This window comes from Misgurnus anguillicaudatus, chromosome 22 (genome assembly GCF_027580225.2).
Source record: "Misgurnus anguillicaudatus chromosome 22, ASM2758022v2, whole genome shotgun sequence".
NCBI classification, from domain to species: Eukaryota; Metazoa; Chordata; class Actinopteri; order Cypriniformes; family Cobitidae; genus Misgurnus; species Misgurnus anguillicaudatus.
Window position 1 is genome coordinate 15,511,467 of NC_073358.2, and position 20,624 is coordinate 15,532,090.

Consider the following 20,624-nt stretch of genomic DNA (forward strand, 5'->3'; position numbering starts at 1 on the left):
AATACACTTAAACAAATGGGAGATTGGCATAATTTTTAAAATTTTCTAGAGGTTTGATCCACACAATCCTTCCCAGCAGAAGCGACCAATGGCACATCCATAGTTTGAACAATTACAGCTCCCTCTCCACAAATGCCTTAAGCATGTTTACAAGACAGACTCTAGTCTTATGATGACGATCAAGGGTCTGAATGACATAGTCAGTCTCACTAAGTTTTTGCTATATGGTGTATTGTCCAGAAAATTGAGCATGTAAAGCAGCACAGGCAAAAGTGCAAGAACAGAATCACCAACATGAAAATTACTTCTAATGCTATTTTTGATCAAACTGCCGTTGCATGTTCGACTGGGCAACAGACAAATAAGCTTTTGCCACATCACATGCATTATGGAGTCTCACTCTAAAATAACTAACGTAATCTAGGAGAGACTCACAAGACTGCTTTTTCTCCAGCAAATGTTCATACAACAGCTTTAACAGACCCCGTATACAGTGTGACTAAACACTAGTTCAGCTAAACCCCAAAGACACCTTCCGACCTGTCTTTACCTGTCTGTAAGCAGTATGCATGGACTATAGTTTTAAGAGTTTGATGGAACCTTTCCAAAGCACCTCACAACTCAGGATGATAAGGACTAGACATTTGGTGTTCAATTCCTAATTCCTTTAAAACTTGTGCAAAAATTAGTACCTTGGTCACTCTGTATTTCCCATGGCAGTCCGAATAGTAATAATTTAACCAAGTCTTTAATCACTGTCTGTGCTTTTAGCGAACGCAAAGGTATGGCCTCAGGGAACCTAGTTGCTGCACACATAACTGTCAACACACTGATGTCCCCACTTAGATTTGGGCAGCGGGCCCACACAATCAACAATAAGTTGCTCAAAAGGTTCTCCTTAAACCCAAATGGGAAATAGAGGAGCAACAGCTACCTTTTGATTAGGTTTCCCGACATGCTGACACACCTCACAGGACCGACGAAATTTAGCCATGGGCGATGGAAGGCCAGGCCAGCGGAAAGTTTTTGTCATACCAAGATGCCCGCCATTGGGTTTTCATGTGCTAATTTCAAAACTGGGACCGATAACTAGCAGGCAGGTATCGAAGTAAAACAGTGCCACTGGATTTTGAATTCTAATTCTTAGCACTGAATTTTTTTACATCAAATTTTTAACACTGAATTCTATTTTGCATCTAAATCAGACTTTGAATTTTAAAAGCCATCGAATTTCTAGCACTGTTTTTTTGCCTATGCCTTTTTTCAATGTTTTAAAAAAATTCAGTGTAAAAAAAAATTCAATGTCTAAAAAAATTCAATGAAAAAAAATTCAATGTGTTTTAAAAGATTCAGTGTAAAAACATTCAATGTTTCAAAAGATTTGGTGTAAAAAATTCAATGTCTCAAAAAATTCAGTACAAAATAATTCAACGTCTCAAAAAATTCAGTGTAAAAATATTCAGAGACAGAGTCAACATCCGGGGAAGCAAGGAGAAGCAATCGATCCCTGTATCAAATCATTCAACATCCAGCCAATCATTTACGCTCCATTGGTCATGTGACACCGAAACGGGAAGTCGGTGAAGTTTAGGCAAAGGGTTTATTTGCATTACATACGAACACATTTTTCACATCTGGCAGATCGTGGGCCCGTTTCAATAAGGAGGTTTAAGCAACTCTGAGTTTAAACTTGAACTCTGAGTTGATTTACTCTGAGATAGTAAACTCTGAGTTTTCGGTTACAGAAAAGCTGATCTGAGTTAGTTCAATCGACTCTGAGTAGGTTGACTCTGAGTTAAGCTCGTGCACAGCCACAATGAAAAGCCATCATCAATGGAGCTCAGATATTACGATTTACCATGGCAACAGCACGTGACAAAGAGGTCTTAATCATTTTTACTACTAAACCTGAAAGTGTTACTGCAAGTGTACAGCAACTACGAGCATATATGAAGAGTTTGGTTCCAAAACGCAATAAATCCATTTTGACAAATTTCGGTAAAAACGTGTTTTCTATACCAAGAAAGTGACAAGATAAAAAAACAGTATTTTCTGTTACAAACTTTCACATAGCATCTTTAGGTTATAAAAACATAAAAAATTCAAATCCATAACTTGATTTTCAAAGATTTATTATAAAAACGAATTCTTTTTTCCACAAAATGCAATAAATCCATGACAGTTTTTTATTTCAAAATGCTATAAATCTATTAAATCAATGTATAAATGTGCATTCATCTTTACCATTTTATATTTATTTAGTTGACTAGTGGTATACAATGATTAAAAAATAAACATTAATGGCATTAACCAAAACACTTACTTTGTTATATTAAGAACACAATGTTTTAGCATGAGAAGCTTGATGCTGTCTGGGAGAACAAGCAACCGAGTGCCTCTCGCGGAAATTATTAGCTGTTGATGGATTACGATTCTTTCCCGTCACAGAAAACCATAACAGGTTTGGCAATGATATTAAAGTATTATTTTGTTTTGTTTGTTGATCACGAAGTACAAAGTAGATGAGGAAAACTAGGACTCCGTGTACTCAGTGCGCCGCCATGTTTGTTTACATTGCGTGAATGGTCCGCTGTAATATCAGAAATGGATTTATTGCATTCTGTACAAAAGGAGCAGTGGCGTTTGTCGCATTTTGGGAAAAAAGGGAGAAAAGATGACAGAATATCACGGCGGGTATTGGATTTTGCGTAAAATTAATTATTTACTTTTAACTACTGACCTGATATAATACTGATTTTGGCAGTAACTCATTTTTTTCAAAAATGGCGTTTATTGCGTTTTGGAACCAAACTCTTCATATTTTAAAGAAAAGAGTTGTTTTTGTAAATTGCTACTCTAGTAAATGCGTACATTTAATTTTTCATCACAGTTAAAATATCCGAAGTAAATAAACTGAGGACTGTACGTTATTATATTCATTTACATGCACATGCAATCCCATGGACAAAAATATGACAGCAGCTCAGCTAAAATAAAATTAAGCATAATACTTTGTCATATAAGGCTACGAACTTTACAAATGTTTGTCATGAATAAAACAAAAATTTACCCAGCCGGGATTCGAACTCCGATCTCCGATGGTACGTCTGGCCCAACTATTACACACAGCACTAACCACTAGACCAGCGATAATGACAAGTGGATATGTAAGAAATGTCAAGGCAACTGTATAAATGTAAGAGCACAACAAAGACTGATATTAGTCATATAATGATATTTATATATCTAAAATGACTGCAAAAAATAATAATTTCACTCACATAAATGTAAGCGGATATGACAAAAAAACACTCGGGGTCACATAAATTTAACTTTCTACAAATGAATGGAACATCATCATCTACAAGATTCTCTATAAAAGTACATGACATTTTAGTCACTAAGACGATCTATGCACCTAAGTATATCATATTAGCTTTACAAGTCATTTCAATTTACTGTTTTAATTTTTTTTAGTTGAAAGTTTAGTGTAATATATAAAAATATAAAGTCGTAAGTTAAAATGGTTTGCACTGGCAATATAATTATAACTTAAAGACAGCTAAACATTTTTTTACAGTGTACATGACAAAAATGTGCACAATGAATGAATGTACTAAAGCAACTAACAAGATTAAACACCGCTACTCCTTTAAAAATGGGGAGGAGACCACAAGAAACTCAGAGTTTACAGGATAAAACCTGCTCCCGACCAGGTTAGGTTCAGAGAGTATGTTACTCTGGAAACAGACTCTGAGTATAAGTTACCTCTCCTTCTGAAACAGGCTTGACTTACCCCGCTATCTCAGGTTTAACCTACCTCCCTTTTTGAAACGGAAAACTCAGAGTTTCCCTTATTTCAGGGTTAACAAACTCAGAGTTTGCACTTAACCACCTTTCTGAAACAGGCCCCAGGTATCAGACGAAACGGCCTCAGGCAGAAAGGCTTCAGATGATTTTCCGCGTAACCCCGTCCCTTAGCGTGACGTCACTTCCGTAAACTTCTGGCCAGCACTTATTACAGCACACGGAGACTGCTAAAGATGTAAGGTAAGGCTTCTTTGATATCGTTTTTTTTTTACTGTTATATTGATCGTTACAGTCCATTAAATGTGGAAGACATTGCCTCAACTATTAGCAAATTTAATTGTTACGTTTAAGCCGTTAGATTGTTAACTTAACACCACCTTGCAAACCATCATCTAACGTTAGCGTGCACGCTGGTGAGCAATTGTTATTAAAACATGATTGGAGTTTGTCTTAAAAGTTAAAAATGTTGTATTGCTTAAAATGTTAATGATGCGTCATTGCATTCTATATATGAACTTCTTGATAAACTTTTTACAAAAAAAATGATATCGTAGTACACGTCAAAAACGCATACATAAATACATACATACATCCCACTGAGCAAAAGTATGTCCAAAAGACGTCTTTTCAACGTCTTGTCGGACGTTGAAAAGACGTCCCCATCAGGGTGCAGAATGAAAGGTTTTCCGACGTCTTTTTCTGACGTCTTTTGGGCGTCCAATAAAGACGTTGAAAAGACGTCCCCATCAGGGTGCAGAATGAAAGGTTTTCCGACGTCTTTTTCTGACGTCTTTTGGACGTCCATAGGACGTCTTTTTAAGGTCCAAATTTAGTTGAAATGTGGTCATTGTGGACATATTTTAAACATCTTATAACGTCAACTGCAGACTCATTTTAGACATCATTTAGCTAAAAAAAGACTCACACTTTGCACTCCATTAAACGTATTTATTCAAAACTTATTTTGTATAAATGTGGTTGTGTGTGTGTGTGTGTTTGTGTGTGTACAAATGCATAAAAGCTAAATACAACAAATAAAAACAATACAATTATAACATTTAAAAACAATATAAATAAACAATATATATACTTTAAAAAAAATTAAAAAGTGCATCTATTCAAAAAGTAATGTTAAAAAAAATGTTTATTGTGTACCCCTCCCTTTCTTGATGGTGCACGTTTAAGACGGTCTTAAGCATGTTTTCTTATCAGCTGCTAAGTTGCATCTTTACTCCATTACTACACCTGTAAAAATGGAAAGACAAAAATATAAATATGCAAAAGCAGCCTGTAGTCATACACCAAGTACACATACATGTTATAAGAAAACAGCAAGGTTTAAATCCTGTACAACCTTACTTCATAGCTTTTGCCGCACTGTACCAACTGTCCTCTAGGTGTAAATTTTCACCTCATGATTTATCATCTGTTAACAATTTCCCTGTATTTTTACAGTACTGGCAGCACGTCTATTTCTTGTTTATTTTTAGTGTATTTTACTGTAATACCTATATTGACAGATTAATTTTTTATTTATTACAGTAATTAAAAATAATATTACATACTATATAGCTAATTTAGATATAAATCTATAGTTATTAATATTATAAAAATACTATTCTTGACATGACATTATGAATTATGGTGAATTACGTCAGAGGATTACGTCAGAGTGAGAGTCAGAGTGAGCGTCGTGCATCAGAGCTCCGTCGAGTTTATCATCCAAATCCTATTTTCTGACTACCTTGTTCCTATTTATATAATATAACATATTAGTTTATCTCAAGAATACTTTACCGTGACGACTATTGAGCAGTACTACCACGTGAAACGATTTATCACTGCTAAACACCCAGTGTTAGCATATAGCCCGCTAGCATCAACAAACAGCCGATCTAATGGCGGACTCATCCACTGTATGCTATTCAGACCTGTCCTCACCTGAGCGGGAAGCTGTGGAGCAGTTGATACCCGGTTATCGCAGATCCTACGCGAAGTACAGCGCCCAGTTCACCCAGGCTCCAGACATCCACAAGCGACCGAGAAGTGCAAAAAGCGAACACCCTACGCGGTGCAGCTTCACGGACTGCGCTCGAGGGAACGGAGACGCCATCGCCCAGAATGAAAGCGATCGGGAAGCCGTGGAGGAGCCGCTGCCCGGCCGTCGCAGATTCAGCTTGCCTCACATCACACTGGCTACAGACGTCCGCAGGCGATCGGGGCGTGCTGCGAGTGAGCTTCCCTCGCGATGTAGCTTCACGGACCGCGTCCAGGTGACCGAAGACGCCATCACCCAACATGAAAGCGGTAAGACTCCGCTTGTTATTGTAACCTGCATTACTTGCCACATGTACAGTTTAGCTTCTTCCATCAGCACAGAGGGGTTTACTTGTGCTAAGTGTATTGAAGTAGTAAGGCTGACGGAGAAGATTGCAGAACTAGAAGCGCGCATCCAAACGCTAGTTGATGACAGCAATACCGCTAATGCTACAAACTCTAATACCGCTAATGCTACAAACGCTAATACCGCTAATGCTACAAACGCTAATACCGCTAATGCTACAAACGCTAATACCGCTAATGCTACAAACGCTAATACCGCTAATGCTACAAACACTGTTTCGGGTGCGCCTAGTGTTAAACGTAATACACATAGCTCGGTTCCATCATCTGAGTCAAGGGGGCCGACTAACTGGGTGACTGTCACCCCACCTTCAGACAGACAACGACAACCAGTAGCAGAGCGACGCGATCTCATTCAATTCAAAGGAAACCATGCGACTTACGGCGAACCAACCGACACAGACCCTTTGCGACCGGATGGGCGTGTACAACGACGCGAGAAAGTTAAGAAAACTTTTACTTTATGCAAATGTCGAGCGACTTTCGGGAGCGACTACCAATGAGAACGCAGCAGTGGAGTTCACGTCATCCTTCTCTCGTCAGTTATTGGCGTGGATGGTACTCATTTGTTTATGACAAGCAGATTTAGAAACACCTCATTGAAAGAGTCAAGCGACACACAGCGATAACGTCGCTGGCTGTCTGAACGAGGGGTCAGGCGGCAAAGTCGTTTCCGGTGCCCACCCAAGACCCCCCTGATAATTTCAAACAGGTTCGATATTCTAAGCAACACACCGACTGAGACGTCTGTTAAAAGTGCCTTGGTCATTGGAGATTCGATACTTAGGAACGCAAACATTGAGGCACCAGCCACCATAGTCGATTGTATACCGGGAGCCAGGTCTTCAGACATTAGATCAAAACTTAAAGTGCTGGCTAATGCTAAGCTTAAGTTTTCTAAAATTGTTATTCACGCCGGCACGAATGACATCAGACTCCGCCAGTCGGAGATCACCAAAGATAATATTAAAGAGATATGTGAAATTGCTAAAACAATGTCAGACAATGTAATATGCTCTGGTCCCCGCCCCGCCTACCGGGAGGATGAAACTTACAGTAGATTATTGTCTCTTCACGACTGGATGTCAAAATGGTGCCCTCAGCATAACGTAGGGTTTATAGACAATTGGAAGCATTTTCGGGGGAGACCTGACCTGCTAAAGAGAGATGGCCTCCATCCATCTCAGGAAGGAAGGGCGATTCTCTCTATAAATCTGACCAATAGTCTTACTTCGAATACAGTCTGACTATCCAGGGTACAAGTCAGGCAACAGACGGATCGGCTTAACCGTCCATCTGTTAGCTGCCGTGATATGTCAAGATCACTTATAGCCCAGCACTTCGAGTCAATCTTACCAGAATATCAACACATTTCAACTGTATCTGTTCCCCGAACAAATAAATACAGAGCACCGCTTGCCACATCTGGTACAAATCTGATTAATATAAAATTAGACAACAATACTTTAACAGATGAACCTCGAATATTAAAATTCGGCCTTCTTAACATTAGATCGCTTACCAATAAAGAACCTATTGTCAATGAAATAGTTACAGACCAAAACTTAGATGCACTCTGTTTAACAGAAACCTGGCTTAAAGCAGACGACTACATTAGTTTAAACGAATCCACCCCACAAGACTATTATTATAAACACGAACCTCGATTAAAGGGGAGAGGGGGTGGTGTAGCTACAATATACAAATTTTTTTTTAAAGTAAACCAAAAATCTGAAGTAAAATTTAAATCATTCGAACTAATGTTGTTAAATATGGAAATAACCGATCGTAACCACAAACAGCTCTCTTTTGCCTTAGCTACAATATATAGACCTCCGGGCCACCATGCAGATTTCCTTAAAGAAATAGCAGATTTCCTGTCTGAGCTTGTAGTAACTGTAGATAAAGCTCTTATCGTTGGTGATTTTAATATTCATGTGGATAACCCAAAAGATGCACTAGGACGTGCATTTATGGATGTTCTAAATTCTCTCAATATTAGACAAAACGTGACAGGGCCAACGCATACTCGTAAGCACACATTAGACTTAATTCTGTCACTCGGGCTCAATATTAATGACATCAAAATATCACCTCAGAGTGATGCAGTTTCTGACTATTACCTTGTGTCATACACTGTACCTCTAGATAGGATCACTCAATCCACAACATGCTACAGATTAGCCAGAACAATAATTTCCAGCACTAAAGATAGATTTATTAGCACTCTTCCAGACCTGTCCCAAATTAAACATGTAGCAGATAACTCTGATGATCTAGATATTGTAATAGAAAACCTAAACAATGTCTGTTCTAACACATTGGATGCCGTTGCTCCCATTCGAAAAAAGAGAATCAAAGAAAAACCGTCAGCTCCATGGTATGATCATCACACCGCAGCACTCAAAAAGGCAACTAGGAAAATGGAAAGAAATTATAGAAGCACAAAGTTAGAGGTATGGCGTGCAGCATGGAAAGAGAGTGTTAAACAATACAGACAGGCTATTAAAACCGCCAGATCTACCTATCTTAGCAGGCTTATAAATGAGAATCATAATAACCCTCGTTTCCTCTTCAGCACGGTTGCAAAACTGACTAGAAATAAAGAACAAACAGAAACCAATAGTAAACTTCAACACAATAGTAACGACTTCATGAACTTCTTTTCTAACAAAATTACGTCTATAAGGGAAAACATCGTAGCTACCCAGGCAGCCACCACTCAACCCGTTAGTTCACTTAACACTAGACTACCATACGAACATCTTGATTCATTTAAACCTACTACAATAGATGAGCTCTCTAGACTAGTTACATCATCCAAATCATCATCCTGTATATTAGACCCCGTTCCCACAAAACTGCTTAAAAAGGTATTCCCTGTAGTGTCAACCCCGGTTCTAAATATCTTTAACTCATCGCTAGAAATAGGATATGTTCCAACAGCTTTCAAACTAGCAGTTATTAAACCGCTGATTAAAAAACCGCAGCTTGATCAGGGAGAGCTTAATAACTTTAGACCAATCTCAAATCTACCTTTTCTTTCGAAAATATTAGAAAAGGTAGTGGCAAGCCAGTTACGCACATTCTTGACAAATAATAGTACATATGAAAAGTTCCAATCAGGATTCAGGCCCCACCATAGCACAGAGACAGCGTTGCTTAGAGTTACAAATGACCTCCTATTAACATTCGATCGTGGTGAAATCTCAATTCTTATATTATTAGACCTTAGTGCAGCCTTTGACACAATAGATCATACAATCTTACTCAATAGACTAGAAAACTATGTTGGTATCAGTGGTCAGGCGCTAGCCTGGTTTAGGTCGTATCTAACCAATCGCTATCACTTTGTTTATGTAAACGAGGAAGAGTCATATCACTCCCTGGTTAAATACGGTGTACCGCAGGGATCGGTTTTAGGTCCTATCCTGTTCTCGTTATACATGTTACCTCTAGGAGACATTATCAGGAAACATAACATAAGTTTTCACTGCTATGCGGATGATACCCAGCTTTACATCTCCTCACATCCCAGCGAAACACACACGTTTTCTAAGCTAACAGACTGCCTTAGCGATGTTAGTGACTGGATGGCACATAACTTTCTTAAGCTGAACTCCAATCAGACAGAGATACTTATTATTGAACCGAATCGCTACAAACATAATATGTCAGATTACAAGTTGCACATAGATGGCTGCACTGTGGTGCCATCTTCCACGGTTAGGAATTTAGGTGTGATGTTCGACAGCAACTTATCCTTCGATAGTCATATCGCCAACGTCTGCCGCACAGCATTCTTCCATCTTAGAAATATCTCGAAAATACGCCATATACTGTCTACATCTGACGCAGAGAAGCTTATCCATGCTTTTATGACCTCTAGAATAGACTATTGTAACTCGCTACTCGGGGGATGCCATGCAAATCAAGTAAACAAGCTTCAGCTAGTTCAAAACGCTTCCGCAAGGGTACTTACTCGATCTAAAAAATATGACCACATAAGCCCAATTCTGGCATCTCTACACTGGCTACCAGTTAAATATCGCATACAATTTAAAATATCACTAATCACCTACAAAGCTTTAAATGGCCTAGCACCCTCATATCTTAGAGAATTACTATCAGAATACAATCCATCACGCACACTACGGTCGCAAAATTCTGGTCTCTTGATTATCCCTAGACTATCAAAAGTGTCTAAAAGTGGAAGGTCATTTTCCTACTTAGCCCCTAAGCTCTGGAATGATTTACCAACCGATGTCCGAGAATCAGACACAGTCGATAATTTTAAATCTAGACTTAAAACTTTTCTCTTCAACAAAGCATTCGCATAATTTGTCTAGTAAAAGTACTTAAGTTCTGAACTGATATGGCTGGTGTAAAAATGAAAATTAATGTCAAAATTAAGACTCAGGGTCTGACAAAAACTCTCAATGCTTTGAAACATTTTTAATTCTTCTGACTCTAAGAAATGTTAATTATAACAATCATATTAATAATAACAAAAAAGAGCAGGAATCACCAATAAACTATATATACATAAAAATTTATTATATTAATTATTTTCTGATGATTTTATCATTGCATACAAAAGCAGAACTATTTAGTTAATCATGTTGCACATCAATGGATGAACTATCATATGTAGAGATGCTCCGATCAATTGTCCAACAATGGCATTTAATGACTCGAGTTTTGAGCGTTTAAACGTTCATTTTCCTCACAGCTGCTCTTGTCTGCGTTCAGCCGCCGCACGCACACACACCAGCCTGTCATCAGTGCACGTGAACAGAGCGATCTCTCTCACGTCTTAAAGCTACAGTATCATAATTCATCTCTCAATACAATCACTCTCTGCTCTTGACTAAGGAACTATTATACTTCATACGAATGTGTGTATATTTAATACATACAGTAAAGACTGTGAAGTGTTTTATTTTCAGTACTCTTAGGAGACAAACGTTTTTAAAGAGATATTAAATATTTAAAGAGTGCTAATTTATTTGATTCTCTATTAAAACAATAATATACCCAATTACTAACAAAGGCAACATCTGTGGCAGGGCCGGAGTGGGACTCATTTTCAGCCCTGGAGTTTCATGGCTTAGACCGGCCCACTTTAGTTCACGACTGACTATTAAAATAATATCTTTAAACCCTCAGTAGTATAAGTCTGCAGTAGTGCACTGTTCTCTGCAGCCTTGCAATTCACTGTATTTTTCAAATATATAATTTCATATTCCGTGCAAATGCAGTAAACAATTATAATTTTTGCCATAATCATGCAGCCCTATCATAAGACCATAATATTACTAAAGTAAACTTATTCAACAGGGTCCCCGCGGGTCCTTAAAAAGTCTTAAAACGTCTTAAATAAAATTTTCGATTTTTAAGGTCTTAAAATGTCTTAAAATCTGGAATTTCCACTAAGAAGGTCTTAAATTTCATGTCAGACTCTTCATCCAGTGTTTCCCATACATTGTTATATTTCATAGATTTTCTATATGTATTTGTAGTATTATAATTGTAATATTTTAGTATTAAAACGGCTTAATTCATTGTTTCGAGCGCTCAGCGGCGCCTCTCTCATGATGTGCGCGTGCTTCTCTCTCTCTCATGCTGCGTCGTGTAGCACCTCACACATGGCACGTGGGGGAAGGAATTAAAATTTGGCAGTGTTTATTCTCTCATTTTTTATATATATACGCGATCTACAATAATACTTTTACTTTTAAAAGCGCTTATAACACAACAAGACGAGAAGAGCAACGGTAAAGGTCTGCACTGCATGAGACACACAGGTAATTAGCCAAAATCACCTCGTAATGTTATATCAGCTCTTAAATGTAAATATATGGTGATATTGTCAGAAGCGTTTAGCTATAAATCAGGATTTAAGCAGTAAGTAACGTAGTTGGATTAAACACGAGGGTCATGTCCTTGACCGTGAGACACTAGCATTTCAGTCAGTTCAGACACTCACAGGCCACACCTTGTATTTATCACGCTGAGAAGTAAGAGATAAATTGTCCTGCTATATTCAATAAATGGACGAGGCGCATGGCAGTTCTGTCGAGTTTAGCTGCTTCCTTCGAGCGCCACAAAACCGACACGCAGATGACATCAGGGTACCGCGAGAAATCTTGCGAAGGAGGCTGATTTCAAATCGCTCTCGCGTTACTCTGATGTCATCCACTTGTTTTTTTTGCAGCGCCTAATGAAGTCGTGCACACAATGCATCCTATCAGGCAATCAAACATAAAACGAGAAGTTAGGTGTGTTCGACTTCATGCGGCGCTGCGCAGACCGATCGGTGGCTGACTTGAAGCAGTGCATTCCGGTTAGTTTTTTTGTCCGACTTCAGCTGGCGCTGCATGCACGTGATTGTGTCATATGGTTTTTAAGTACCGCGAGAGCGGTTCGAGATCAGCCGCCTGAGTAAGCCAGCGCAGTTCGCGAAGAGGAGCTGCACGGGCTGTAATGACGACACAGCTGTTTCACGATTGGTCGGATTCACCACATGACAACAATCACGTGCATTTCGTGTTTATTTTCACGCCCTCAGTTCCACAAATGCTCACAAATCTGTATTTTTATAACAGTTAAAGCTATTTTCATGTAGTCGCGATGTTATATTGTGTCATCTTCATCAAAATAAAATGGATAAAAAACGTAGACCCCACTACATTGGTATTTAAATAATATATGCTTATGTTGAACTCTTTATTCTTGTAAAACACTGCTGTAAGCCTCTTCAGTTCCACTCATGCTCATACACGGACATTCAAAACAGTATAATTCACTTTTTATGTAGTTTACATCTTACAAATCATGTTTAATGTGATTAAGCAAGCAAACGGCACGTGATCAGCCATGCCTGACGTAAATGCAGCAAGCTACGGGAACCACAGCGCGTCCGACTTCACAGCCGTTTCTCAATGTCAAGGATACTTCCTTGGCAGGACTAGTCCTTACAAGTCACTTCCTTCAAATGCGAGGCGAGGCTCCTTTTAAGCATTCGGAGAACACGTTAAATGGAACAGGCTAACAAGTGCACGTCATTACGTCATTGCGGGGTTGAGAGGTGTGCTTTCGGTGCTGCGCGCATAGGATTGTGGGTGATTTCAGCGCGTGAAGAGAGCGAAGGATACAAATTTGCATCCTTTCCTGTATATGGGATATTTCTCGAACGAAGGACTCAGTCCTTGGCTGGGATTTCGGGGATCCTCGACGTTGGAGCAGTCCTTCGGCGGACGTCGATGACGTGGCATCCTCGGGGTTCTGGCTTCCGAGGATCCTTCCTTGACATTGGGAAACGGCTCACGTCTCCGTTTTCAGCTCCTCCCCACCTGCACGCGGCTAATCTCGCCGATCGGTTACATCCAGCCACAGCCGATGTCGAACACACCTGTTGTTTCTGGTGATGTTATCCCGCTGCTAGCACGTTCATTACTAACATGGATTTAACGGAGTGGAAGTTGGATGAGCAAGATCCGATGAATGCGGTAGATATAACCCACTTTTTAAGCATTTTGATTTTACGATTCCTGGACGAAATCCTTGCCTTTGATCAAAGACAATGAAAGCTAATATTGGGGAATAAAGCCAAATTCGTGCTAAATTATTATTGATTCAGTCAAAAACTCCAACAGCTTTGCAACCAGAAGCTTTAGTTACCTGAAATTAAGAAAAGTACTAGAGGCTTCCTGAAATATATAAAATGTAATAGAGATGCATTTCATTATTATTGCCCTTTCATCATTAAATGTTCTGCAATACTGTATGTATACAGTAAGCTCAAGTTAAAAGAGTACAATTCTATAATCCACTTAAAGTGCTCTATTTTCAATGTTGTACTTAATATAGCCTACATTTTTTTGTTCTTTAGTACATTAATATGAAATATGATAAAATGACATTTAAAAATGTATTTAGGTACCACTTGAAATAATTTTGAACCCATCTTTGTATGAAAGATGAGTACACGTTAACTTCAAATGGTACATTTTTGTAATACGAGATATGTTAAATGCATTTCAGTTCATATTAATGTAATCTCAAAATAACACTGATAACGACACTTAGATGTTTTTAAGATTATCTTAAGTACTAAAGTAGAAACTTTTTATTATGTACAAAACTATTTTGTGAAAATAGGGCACTTTAAAGGGACGGTTCAACCAAAAATAACAATACTGTCATAATTTTCTCACTCTCACATTTTTACAAACTTATAAATTTTTTTTGTTCTAAAAAACACAAAGGAAGATATTTTTAGGAATGTTTGTAATCAAACCTTTAATGAGCCCCATTCACTTCCATAGTAGGATAAAGTATAATATGAAATTCAATGGGGCCCATTAACGGTTTGTTTACTAAACATTAGGTAAAATTAAACAGCTAGCAAAAACTTGAGAATTGGGTGGGGCCGAGGGGTCACAAATACCCCTCTCCTGAAATCTCACTCCAAACTTTTGGTAAAACTTGAGAGCCCTAATATCCATGTCCGACAACAAAACAGATTATATGTAAAAATATAATTAAGTTGTGTTAAAATACAATATAACTCAATTAACCTACTTAAGTCTGTGTCATTAATGTTAATCAAACAACATAAGACAAAGAGAAAATCCTTTTCTGTAGCTCTAAAAACCCCTTTATTTTATTCTGATCTGAACCATGAGTTTTGTCATCCGTCACACCCCTATTTTGTAATGTTCTGGGCTGTCCTCCATGTCTTTTTTAAAATGCTAAGAGGGGCCAGAATTTATAAATTAACTGAAGTACCTTAAAGGCAGATTTTTACATACACAGTCAACCATGTCAGAATTGTTAGGCGAATTAGCACTTAGTATAAAAGTTGTTGTTTCCCTGTGATGTGTCTTTAGTGTGGCTCAGGCGAGCTGTGCCGTGCTATGCTTCAACACAAAATTCTGTGTCGTGTCGCGCTGAACATTTTCCTGTTTTTTATGATAAAGTCTTAAATTTTTATTTTCGAGGACTTAAAAAGGTCTTAAAAGTCATTAAATTTGCTGTTAAAAAATGTGCAGATACCCTGTTCAAAAACTAAAGGAAACAAATGTGTTTGTGTTTTCCTCTATATTTCTATTTCTAAAAAATGGTGAGTCTTGAGATTAACTGTTGATAACGTTTGGAAACCCCTGATATACAATACACAAGCAAGATTTATTGCATTGAAGTATGCATTGGAAACAAATGGAAAAAATCTGTTTTTTTTAGTACTTAGATCATGTCTATTGCTAAATAACGTAGGCCTACATTGTGTTAAAAAAAAGAAAACATCATGGATACACTTTTGAAATTACTTTTTTCAAATAAACTAATGAGTTTTGCATCAAATAGATTTTTGTTCCTCTTGCAATAAACGATGAATAATGACTATTCATAGAGACTTCATCTATGGCTTGGATAAAAAAATACGTTTTGTAAATTCTTTTCCTTTTAGAGGCAAGCCCGTTTGTATTAAGACGCGCTCAAGTTTATTTAAAATATAATAGACGCGCGGCCGGCAAGCGCACGCAAAAGACGCGCTCAAGTTTATTGAAAATATAGACGCGCGGCCGGCAAGCGCACTCAAAAGACGTCCTCAAGTTTATTTAAAATATAATAGACGCGTGGCTGGCAAGCGCACTCAAAAGACGCCCTCCAGTTTATTTTAAATATAGACGTGCGGCCGGCAAGCGCACTCAATATAGACGCGTCTGAAACAAAACTCGTGTTCAAGTAAGCGCTTTGAAAACCAGATGACAGCGGCACGTCCTGCGTTTCACATGCGTTTTATGTCAATGAACCCTAATGCAAGAATTCTTCCAATAAGTGGTCGGGACTCGGGACACAATCAACTTGTGCATAAAGCTGCGGGGACATCTCACCCGCAAATACGCGTCATCGTGGCATGACAACACCGGCCCTCAAGGCCAAAAAAAACAGACCGGCCCACCGGGAATCCTCCCGGTTCTCCCTATGGCCAATCCGGGCCTGATCTGTGGTATTACTTTATCTAGAAAAAATGTAACAGTTACAGTCATCAAATAGCTTGCATATCAGCTAAAAAAATTGGAATTGGTATCGGGCGATCGCGAAGATAACAGATCGGTAATTTGTATCGGCTGCAAAAATCCTGATCGGAGCATCCCTAATCATATGGATACAATGATTAACTAAAGAATTTGTATTATGTAATAGGTGTAATTAATGTAATTGCCTTCCTAGCTTCATACTGTATGTTTTTAAAAAGACTACAAATGTTTTCATAAAACTATAACATTAATACCATATCATAGGCACAATTAGTTGGTTCAACAGCCTATTCCTTAAGTATATATGTCCTCAAGACAGGCATTTAAGCATACCCATGTGTATATGAAAATTTCTATGTAAAAAATTAGTCGCAAAAAATAACTTGATCTGTTACTTGTTGCAAGCAGGCGGTTGTGTGCACATTCATAAGAGCACACTGAGTGAAGACCGAAGTGCTCAAATTCTTTATGCTTTAAAATGGCTTGTATTTTTTAAAAAACATGACTTACAAGGACGTGCAAATGCCAGCTTGGTCAACTACCTGAAACGCATGCTAAACTCTTGTATTGCAGTGTCAACTCACAGAGCGAAATCATTGCAAAGCTGATTGGCCGGACTCACGACTCCCAACAAATCAGATGGGCGGTAGGCGGGCATTGCTGTAGGCAACTGAATAGAGTGCCCTGTTCCGTGTTCCGACGGCTCTCACTAAATCCATGGCTGCGTCAGAGCCGAAATAGGGCATTTCAAAATCAAATAATATTATCGGCAAATAGGCTTTTAAAGCAACACTAAAGAACTCTAGCTCTTTGCTCCCCCTACAGGTTAGAAGCGTAATTGTTCACTACCACTGTCGTAAATACTGCAGCATAGCTGGCTCTGATTGGATTGTAGGTCTGCCGTAAAGCAAGTTTTTATAGTTTTCACTCGAACTACAGGACCGCTACCCGACGGTTGAAAACTTCCTTGGTGCGGTTTTGGCCGATAGAGGGCTGCAAAGCGAATGTGAAAGTGCCATTCACCCTGTTTTGTGTGGATGAACCACTGAAACTTTTTTGGAAACGTTATTTTAAGGTAAAAAAAACTCTTTGGTGTTGCTTTAAAATGTCCGATGTCGATAGTCTGCAAAATGCTTAATATCGACGTCTATAATCGGCCAGATTAATAATCGGTCGACCCCTAATTTTAACCACAGGTTCTTCACAGCCAAACATTTAGTATACCCTCCTTGAAAATGTCTCCTTTGGTAGTGAAAACAGCACAAACTGAAAACACAGCATGATGTTTTACACACTAACTAGCTGTGGGCAGGTCATAGTTTTAGTTTCTCCCGCAGGCAAGGCTGTAGGCGGAGATTAGTATCTCGTGTGACATGGAAGTGTTCATGTGACGTGGAAAATGTCAGGCAGGAGAATCAGTCCATATAACGACTCGTTTCAGTGAGTCAGAGTCGACTCCCTACTTTAGAAGCCAATAACTTTATTAATCGTGCACTTTTTGGTTCAACTACTTTGCACATTGTTTACATTGATGGACAGCTACATGACACACTGCCATACAGGTCAGTTTCGATTTTGGATCTGTGTGGCTCTTCAATAATAACTGAATGATGACTATGTATATCAGGGTTCCCCAAATCTTATCCTGGAGGTAAGGAACACTACAGAGTTTACATTCAACCCTAATCAAACTTACCCACCTGTGATTTTCTAGTGATCATGAAGACCTTGATTAGCTTGCTCAGGTGTGTTTGATCAGCGTTGGAGCTAAACTCTGCAGTGCTCCGGCCCTCCAGGGTAAGATTTGGATTTACTTAATATAATATTACAATCACACTTGTGTGTTTGTGTGTGCTTAAGAAAGGATGTACGTTTGTTCTCTAGAACCGGGGATTTGTACATGTACATTATTTTCACATTAATTTAAACACCTTCAGACAAACCAAATCAAGCCCAGATTTTTGTATTCAAATTTAGACTATTTAGGAAGTCAGGGTTGAGACGAATGGCACTGAAAACTAAAAAAAAATGACTAACCTTAAAACCAGGAATTACTGGAGGCAGTGGAGGACGATGTAAAATCTAATAAACATTAATATGTTATTTGCAATTGTTGACACACAATATTACAGTACAGCCATTACCAAATGTTGAGAATTATGTTATTATTAAAGTCAAACTCCAAGAATGTGCCAGGCAGTTATAAAATATCTATGCCAATAATCAAGACAAGCAAATAGGTGAAAGTTATTACATGCGTGTGTATAGATATGCAGTCTTAAACATGGGACATTATGGGGTGGTTTCCCAGACAGAGACTAGCTTAAACTAAGATTAGGCCCTAGTTCAACCAGGAAACACAACCAGCCTCAACAAACATTCCTTACTAAAAACATCATGGGGCGGTTTCCCGGACAGGGATTAGATTAGTCCTAGACTAAAATAAATGTAAGAGCTGTCCAAACTGAAAACAACTTGCACTGACATATTTTAAAATACATTAGTGTCCTTTGTTTAGCCTCAAAATGGACACCAGTAATGTTTTTAGTAAAGCATGTTTGTTAAAACTAGTTATAATTCCTAATTATACTAAGGCCTAATCCCGGAATAAAATAATACCCGTTCGGGAAACCACCCCTACTTGTGTGCATTTTGAACCAAAACAAAAAGCACTGATGTGTTTTAAGATGTCACTGCAAGTTGTTTTCAGTTTGGACAGCTCTGTCTAATCCCTGTTCGGGAAACCGCCCCTATAAATAACAAAGAATAAACCAATCAAAATGATTCATAGGCTACATAGTTCTGAAAGGTTCAGATGTTCATAGTGCTTTTCAGCATCCTTGCATGTTAACATACAGCCAATTATTGTTGTGCATTTAACGTTAAAAGTTAGCCTATACGATCTCAAGCTCTCACTCACACACCTGTTTATAAAGAGTAAAATACAGGTATATTATTATTAATAATATAAATAGATAAAATCAGACATTGTTGAATTTATTTATAACGAATTAGATATTTGTATTATCCCAAAACAATTTAAATATACACTGTAAATGTGCATTTTGCATGTGGTGAGGGGCATAGCTGTATACTGTATGTAAACGAGTTATGTTGTCATTTTACTATTGTGATTCTGTAGCTGCTGGTGTTTAATTGCTAGCTATATATAGTATAGTGCATTAACTGTTGTAGTTAAATAACTAAATGCTGATCAAATTGAATCAAAATGTTGATTAAATGTTTTGGGCATTTTTTGTGCCTTTGGGCGGGTTTTGGACAGTTTTTGGGGTAGAAACCATAGATATGTATAAAGGCTAGATGGCTCAAGGCGGAGTCCCTAACGGCATCACTTGGCGGCCACCCCACGACAGGGCGCCCGCTCACCCGCAGCACCGAGTTAAATGGTGCAGGTACTTTTAAATTACCATAACTGCTCAATTTTCTACGGATTTTCAAATGGTTTGGTTTTTTACAAACGTTATTAATGTGGCTATAAATCTGGATGCTTTAACATGTTTCATGAATTTATTTTTTATTTTTAGTATAGGTATGCAGTGTCATAGGTACATCTTTGACGTTTATAACAAACCAAACCGCTTGAAAATCGGTAAAAAACTAAGCAAGTCATGGTCATCCAAAAGCACCTGCATCACTAAAACTCAATGCCACGAGCGAGCGAGCGCCCCGTGGCAAGATGGCCGCCAAAATGCGGACGTTGCACTTCATTGGCCAGCAGCGCGGACGAGCCATCTAGCCTTTATACATATCTATGGTAGAAACCACCAACTCTATCTGGCAACACTGCATTTGAGCTTAGCTGGCGACTGATATATATTCCTGTGGGTGGAGGTTAGGAAAAAACACCTCTTATATTGACATCATTCAACCAGGAAGTAGGGGGCTGTAGTACAAACCGGCAGGTCACTGAAGGCTTTGAAAGGTGAATTGTATTAGAGAAAATATACCTTTATCATTTTGCAAGTATTATTTATGCTCTAACAGCAACATTACATGCTAACTACAGTTTGGAATATGGGATCCGGAAAACGGGACCTTTGCATGAAATTGAACAAAATGGTTAATTAAAAAGATCTTAAATTACCTCAGGAAAACTGGCACTACTGAAGGAAAACCGGCACTACTGAAACATAATTGAAAAAGAGCAAAATATTACAAACGTCAGCATATATTAAAATTTATTTTGTTTTCTTTGAGGTTAATCAAAACAAATACTTACTGTACAAAGATGCTTGGTAAAATGGCTCTGAATTAAGAGCCTTTGGGGTGTATGTAGGTCCTGTTTACAAAAACAGAAAGGAGAAAAAGAAGTCAAATATATTGCATTCAGTTTTCATTGATCTT

General features: G+C 38.3%; 1 protein-coding gene and 1 long non-coding RNA gene across 4 annotated transcripts in view; one reads left to right on the forward strand and one right to left on the reverse strand.

Annotated features, from left to right (window-relative positions):
- The first annotated feature begins 3,738 nt into the window (after nucleotides 1–3,738).
- Nucleotides 3,739–20,624, forward strand: part of LOC129415447 (uncharacterized) — a 79,562-nt gene continuing 62,676 nt past the window's right edge. For 2 of the 3 annotated variants that reach the window (XM_073860581.1, XM_073860582.1), the window contains exon 1: nucleotides 3,742–4,050. The gene's annotated coding sequence lies outside the window, so the exon portion shown is untranslated. Of the gene's footprint in view, nucleotides 4,051–20,624 lie in introns of all 3 variants that reach the window. The other variant, XM_073860580.1, reaches the window with a different exon arrangement.
- LOC129440726 (uncharacterized) lies at nucleotides 4,912–20,623 on the reverse strand. The gene is made up of 4 exons (XR_012365279.1): nucleotides 20,500–20,623; nucleotides 20,365–20,400; nucleotides 18,297–18,341; nucleotides 4,912–5,055 (listed from the first exon to the last, which is right to left on the reverse strand). It is a non-coding gene; the product is annotated as an uncharacterized lncRNA (long non-coding RNA).